Here is a 7,560-nt window from a genome sequence, read left to right on the forward strand (position 1 = left end):
AAAGTATTAAGTTTTATAAAAATATTCATAATTACTTACTTTTAAAATTGAATTATTAAAGACATATTTATTATATTATTAAAATAAAGTTTTCAAGTCTTCATTTTATATTACAGCAAGCATGAATGTGAGTGTTCAGACAAATGTGGTCCAGAAAAAAGTATTCAAACTAATCTAGTACGGAACGAAAATATTACAGTAAAAATTGTCAATGGAAAATGTGTAAAAATATCATCACCCTTATTTTAATTTTAATTGAAATTTGACATAGACATCACATGTGCCAGTTGCTCTATAAATTGGAAAAAGGTTTGTTAACACTATCACTATTTGCTTCAATAAAGGAATCAAAATCAAGCACCTTAAGAAGTTTAGTCTTCTAAATAAAGGAATCTGGAACCTGCAAAAATCACTCACAAGAAGCATGGTGCAGAAGTAAAAGTCTTTTAATCATTCTTCAGGGGTGCACGAAGCATGTCGAGGCTTATGCATCATGTATCAAAGCTAGTGTTCTCATGCAGATTCTTTCGGGAGTATAGCTAAGAGGAGGGGACCATGGAAAACAGAATTGGAGGTAGAAGATGTAGGAGCAGGGGAGGTTCTGTTTTTTCTGATGATGCAAGTTTTATCTGTAATGTATAACGCATATTTATGCACATCTGATATGCAGCGTGCACTCCTTGGAAGAATTTGTAGCATGATCATGTGGGAATTTTAGTCATGAATCAATACATGGAACAACCCCTTTAGGAACCTTAACCCGTGAAGTAAAATAGAAGGGTGCAGGGCTCTCTGGTTTGGTGCAATCTCTGGTGACTGAACCCTTCAAAGATATGCACCAATAATCAACTTTCTTATGCATAATATGAATGTAGAACCGTGCAGAATTTGTGTGCTTATTATGCAGCATGAATCTTAAGCATAGATGGGTTGTTTCTATTTTATAAGAGTTGGGAAATCTGAAATGTACTTTTTAATTTTATTTATTTATTTTTGATAAAAAAAATCAAACACTTAACATCCTAATAAATTAATATTTTTAGTATTTTTATTTTATATTTTTAATTAAAAATATTATTATATTATTATAACAAGCTGTCGGTGTTTGATTGATTTTAACTATTTGGAGTGCCAAAAGAAAAGTTTTCCATATTCCTATTTTAGTTTGATGTTGACCCGTCAAATAGGGACCATCATTCATTTTTATTAGAAATGGTCATGTCATTATATCCCTCCTAAATACCCATTTCTAACCTCAAAAGACCTATTATTGCTTATGGCCCTACAAATTGGTCCTAGAATCCAAACCTTAGCCATTGCAATTGCTGACATTCAAATTGTACAAGGTCTGCCTAAGAGTCTCACAAGAGATGATAATGTGATGATTGCTGTAAAAACTTTTTGTAGTAATGTAAAAAATAATTTTAACTAAAAGGTTTTTATTTTTTTATTTTTTTATTTCGTTAACATAAAATTATTACTTTATTAGATTTTGTAAAAACTTTTAATTTTAAAAAATTAACTAAACGGAGTCATTCCTTATTTCTTTAACTTAAAGATTAATGTTATTAGGAAATTTAATATTTTCATATGTGGGACTAATAAATCACTAGTAAATAATAACTCTTTAACATTAGAAATACAGAACTTATTTTTTCAAAACTATAGTGGCATGACACTACTTGTACATTATAAATACACGACAATTTTTACTTTCTTCGTTGGAATATATATATATATATTAATTTCGTTATTTACTCAACGAAGATAAATTCAGTATTCTACCTTAATAACCATAAAATCGAATTCGAATACTTTACATATGTAAGTATTTAGATTGATTCTAAGATAAATGTAAAATGTAATGAACTTTTGTTATAAGATTTTTTAAATCGCATTGCAAAATGTAACTGATATAACATTCTCGTGATTCTCAATCCTAATCTCTGAGGCATCCAAGTATATATAAATGCGCTTGATCTAACTGAACCTTCTCTCCATATAGGTCTCAACATGCAAGCTTTTCAAATTAGTTAGATCATTTTTCTTTTCCTATTCATTTTCTGGTGCCAAAGTTCCTGCAAGGTAAATGCTTATCTTTATTTTTATTTTCAACAATAATAAAAGAGTTGAAAGGGACTGTCTCAACCCTTACCCAAACTCCACGATAAAGTGCCAAAAAAGTGTAGGCTTTTATAACACACCTATCATAGCATATTTATGCTGCAGATTCTGCTTTTTGCACTTACAGTTATATACCCCAAATCCATTACAGCACCACTTTCCTACTTATCCTTACATTTGCAAACCCAATTTCCTTCCCAAAAAGAGTTCTGTTGTTGATGCTAAGAGATTCCAAAAATAATACTGCAAAAAAGTTTCTCCATGTCCTGCATCAGGAAACCAGAAGCTTTGTCCTTCTCTACATAGTGCAGAGACAAACTTTGCTGGCCTCTATATCTATAGACCACGAACTCTAACACCTCCATTCTTGAACTTTGACTTTCTTCCACTGATCTGCTTGCTCCATTCTCCTTTTTTCTTAGGTCTCTATCCTCATCTTTTCCTAGTGCTTTCTTCTAGCCCTTCTTCTTCTGAACTTCTTTTCTTTCTCACTTTTCCTGATCTCTCTCCTTTTCAAATGCTTACCTTCATATACTCTTCTTTCCCATTTTCATTTCTCAATTAATTAGTTTTTATGTTCAGGTTGTGGAAGGTGAAGTTTGAATGGCAGTAATAGGTGGTGCAGCGAGTGGAATAGTTCTGGAAGCACTCACAAGAGACAATTACGAGAACTGGAGTGCTCTTGTGAGAAATTATCTGATGGGTCAAGGTTTGTGGGGTTTTGTGACTTTTGTTCCTGAGATTGGTGTGAAACCTAAAACCGTTTCTGTCTCATGGAAGAAGAAGAATGCCAAGGCTTTGCATATCATCCAGTTAGCATGTGGAAGGGAGATTCTAAGTCAGATTAGAGATGTTAAAACGGCCAAAGAAGCTTGGAACAGATTGGGAGCCTTGTACAGTTCACAGTTAAAAGCTGATTCAGATATTGAACAAGGTAATCACTTCCATTCGTGCTTAGTTAAGAAACTTCACTTCTATGTTTCAAGAACAAAACTCTTTTTTTTAAACGAACAAGAATTTTATGAGATAAAATCAATTTAATTTTGCAAATCATTATTTGAGATTTTGTTCATATATATTTCTAAAAAAAATAAACATTAGCTACCTTTAGATTTTTTTTTCCGCATTGAATGTATAACCTTTTTGTGTGATTGCGGATAAAAAAACTGTTTAAATGATTAATATTTGTCCAATGAATGGAAGGATATTTTTGTACATTTCTCAAAAAGGATATTTTTACTCCTTTGAAAACTTAGTATACTGCAAAATAATTCGAAGTTGGTTGTACCAAACTGTTTTTATTATAACTTTATTATTAATGAAAATAGAAGTAGCATAAGTTTCTCACATTATATACGTGCTTGCCAACGCATACACTATTTTATTTTAACAAATAATTGTTTCTCCAAAACGTGTACTCATAATCTTGTAGTTATCCGTCTTTAATATATATAATATAATAATCAAAATAGGTCATTTAATATTACTGTGGATCAAATAAAGTAAAATCATAACAACATGTATAAGTTAACAATTTATTTTAATACATAAGCTAGGCTAATAAACTCGTATACGGATTAAGTTGTTAAATGGAATACTTCACAAGTTGGTCAAATAAATTATGATATGCTAAAATTGAGTTATCAAATAAATACTGGTAAAACTAGTTTCAATAAGTTAGTTTGTTAAACTATAATAAAGTTAAAAGATTAAAGTTCATACAATTCTCAATTAAACTAGATAAAAAGGCACGAAAAAATTTACGTGAGACAGGAAGATTCATCAATGAGTCCCTCTCGTGTGTTGGGATCTTTTTAGGAAGAAACACTGCAAAGATTTTACCGAAATGAGTAAGATGGTTTGTGTGGCAGGTGTACTTGTGGAGCATAGTCTCCTTCAAAATAAACCGTTGTACAGATATGTGGAGAGCGATGAGTGGAATGATGCAAAAGCAATAATCAACAATGACGACACCGCCATATTTTCCACCTCCTTTACAGGAAAAACCGTTCTTCATGTTGCAGTAATAGCTGGCCACCTACACATTGTGAAGAATTTGGTCAAGTTAGGGAAAGATAAGTTAGTTAAAATGCAAGACAACTTCGATTACACGCTCTTTCTCTCGCCGCGGAATTAACTGGAAACGTAGAGATTGCAAAGTGCATGGTAGAGAGGAAGGGAGGGCAGAAGCTTTTAATTATGAAGACCAAAGGTGGTGAAATTCCTATTCTTCTTTCTGCTGCTAAGGGCTACAAAGAGATGACTCGCTATCTCTACTCTCAGACTCCGTTGGAAGCGTTTGTGGACAAAAATTCCCACACTGGAGTTTTGCTTCTTGCACGATGCATCACTGCTGAAATATTTGGTAAGCAATAACTCTTAGTTAACTATATATAATGGAGTTTCTCACACTATTGAACGTGTGGTTGGTGTTGGTTTGATGGAATAGATGTGGCTTTGAGTTTAATCCATCGCATCCCACACCTCCCTCTAACCCATGAATCCGATGATGGACTAAGGCCCTTATATGCATTGGCACACATGCCTTCTGCATTCCCTAGTGGCACTGGATTTGGACGTCTACAACAACTCATTTATGACAGTAAGTTTTATCATTCTATTCCTCTCTTCTCTGTTCTTATCTTTGAAGTTTCTCACAATTTTGAGCACTTGAGCATGCGATCATGAAGTAACATGGGAGAGGTAGCGGAAGTAAGTAATGCTAATTATCCACTTCAATCCATTTTCAGCTTTAAGATTAGAAAGATTAGAGGTGCAAAACTTTCGTAGAGTAAGAGTTAACTTGTTCGGAATAAGCATTGACTATTGCGGAAAGAGCATTGGGATAGTGGCAGATGATACTGAAGTAGAAGGCCTTCGTGTTGCTCAAGAGGAACACCAATTTAAAACATCCATTACAGGTCTGTATGAATATAATTGCACTCTTTCTCTTTTTTAAGAGTAATAAACAAGAGAGGAAATTCTGTATTTGAAATATATGTCTATTTGGGACTTATTTGAAACAGTTATTTTATTTAAATTTAATAAAATTATTTACATGAGTTATTTTCAATTTATTTTGACAAAATTTCTCTTTAAAAGTTTACTTAAAATAAACTGTTTTCATTTTTCACCGAATTAGTATAAATGCTTACCTAATGAGGAGACCCATTTTTCCAATTCATGTTTGTTTTACTATTGTTAAAATCAATTGAAAACCAGAAAAGAAACTCTTCTCATATCTCGATTTCTTACAATTTTACATTAATTTAATTATTTTTATTTTCTACATTAATTTTTTATTATCAATGAACATAAATTTATTATAATTTAAAGCTAATTATTTTTACATGTTTAGTTTGAACTTCTGTACGTATTTTGAATGTTATAAATCTATAAATAATAATTTATTTATTTATAGTGTTATAAAAACTATGATGTTATATTTAATTTAAATTATTTGATGTATTTACTTATTATTATTATTATTGTTATTTTACTTATACTGATTCTACTGTGATTCAATTACGAAGTATTAAATTTTCAACTATAGTGTTTAATTAACTAATTTTTAAAAGTATAACTCACATGTATCATTCTCCCTCCTCATTTCTTCTTTCCATTCACAGACTTAAAAAGTAGTTCGATCATTACTCAGTCTATTTCCTCAATTGTTTCTTTAGGAAGACTCTGTGAACTGGCTTTGAATTTTCCTCCCATAAGGCTTTTAGGTACGTGTGTCCCATTTCTTTCAGGGATCCTGTGCCCTAGCATCAAATATATAAGTGTTTTAGTTCTTTCTTTCTTTGTTTTGCAGGTCGAGTGCTTATATTCGTTTATCTGTTATTTCAAAATCACATACTGTTAAAGTTCTCAGCTGGTACGTCAGCATACATTGAATTTATTTTGTTTCTCATGTTTTCTCCTCATTTTATTAAATTGCAAGGCAAAAATGTTCTTTCATCTTGTATTATTTATTTAAAAAGATTCCTTTTAATTAATATCTTATTCTTATATAATGACTTGATTATCCCAGGAATCAGAGAAATATACCAACAGAAAAAGACCCACCTTGTAGTTCTTGAAATTCTGAACTGCATGTGCGATAGAGTTTCAGAGTACGAGGAATCTCAGCTGCGAGAGGCTTCAGCGTACGATGCAATGTTGCAGGCCGCGAAGTTTGGAATTATTGAGTTCATAGATAAGATGAGGAAGACGAACCCTGACCTCTTGTGGGCCATTGATAGAAACAAGAGAGGCATATTTTCGCATGCAATTCTGAACCGTAGAAAAGACGTGTTCCGACTCATAAACAGTCTCAATGGACGGAAGGAGATAATCAGATGCAGTGCAGACGTGTTTGGCAACACCCTCTTGCACTTGGCAGCGTATTTAGGGCCTTCCTCTGATCTTGATAAGAGAGCCGGTGATGCTCTCCAAATGCAAAGAGAACTTCAATGGTTCAAGGTTATTTTATTATTCACTTCCTCTATTTCATAACTTGATGGAAGGAAGAGATAGATAGAAAACTGATAAATACAATAAATAATGTGAAAAAAGTGAAAAATTAGTCAAATATGTTTGATTATTATAATATGATGATGATAATTTATTAACGCAGGTTGTTGAGGAAATTGTGCACCCCAAGTGCAAGGAAGAGAAAAATGGAGACGGTAAGAAGCCCCGTGAGATCTTCAGTGAAAGTCACGGGGAGATGTTGAAAGCTGGTGAAAAATGGGCCAAGGACACAGCTAGTTCTTTCACCCTCGTAGGTACTCTGATAATCACTATCATGTTCGCTGCGGCTTTCAGTGTCCCCGGAGGAAGCAACCAAGACACTGGGGTACCTATCTTCTTTCGCGACCAGATATTCACTTTATTCATCATAGCAGATGCTGTCTCGCTCTTTACATCTTCCACCTCGGTCCTCCTTTTCATTGGGATCCTTACCTCTCGTTATGCTCAGAAGGATTTCCTGAAGACGTTGCCTTTGAAGTTACTTTGCGGTCTCGTGGCCCTTTTCTCGTCTGTGGTGTCAATGATGGTAGCATTTTGTGCTTCGCTTGCTATGATGCTGCAGGGTAATCAGCGGTTGGTAATAGTAGCTATGTCGCTTGGGACTATTCCTGTTATTGTCCTAGTACCCTCACAGCTTCGCCTCTTTCTTGAGATTTTCAATTCTACAATGCATGCAAGATATATCAAGGGAAGGAAACCTTCATTGTAAGTGCCAAATTAACTGATCTGGGTCGTTGGAGCTGAGTCCTTTAGTGTCTTCACAGATATCATGAAGGGAACCTCCGCTTGAGTACTAAATTTTTTGGTTTCATAATCATGCAAATTGGACCAGCTCAGGTATTTGTTTGGAGTGATTAATTCCGAAACCCAACAATCATTTATCATTATGTTAAAAAATATTATTAAAGAAAAACAAAA

At 33.3% G+C, this 7,560-nt stretch overlaps 1 pseudogene across 1 annotated transcript; it reads left to right on the forward strand.

Annotated features, from left to right (window-relative positions):
- The first annotated feature begins 2,225 nt into the window (after positions 1-2,225).
- On the forward strand, positions 2,226-7,560 carry LOC137811218 (uncharacterized; annotated as a pseudogene). The gene is made up of 9 exons (XR_016518598.1): positions 2,226-2,546; positions 2,707-3,058; positions 3,996-4,489; positions 4,574-4,726; positions 4,875-5,045; positions 5,808-5,855; positions 5,942-6,004; positions 6,161-6,591; positions 6,746-7,560. The product of XR_016518598.1 is annotated as an uncharacterized LOC137811218 (transcript).

Source organism: Phaseolus vulgaris, chromosome 2 (genome assembly GCF_051622355.1).
Source record: "Phaseolus vulgaris cultivar YP4 chromosome 2, ASM5162235v1, whole genome shotgun sequence".
NCBI classification, from domain to species: Eukaryota; Viridiplantae; Streptophyta; class Magnoliopsida; order Fabales; family Fabaceae; genus Phaseolus; species Phaseolus vulgaris.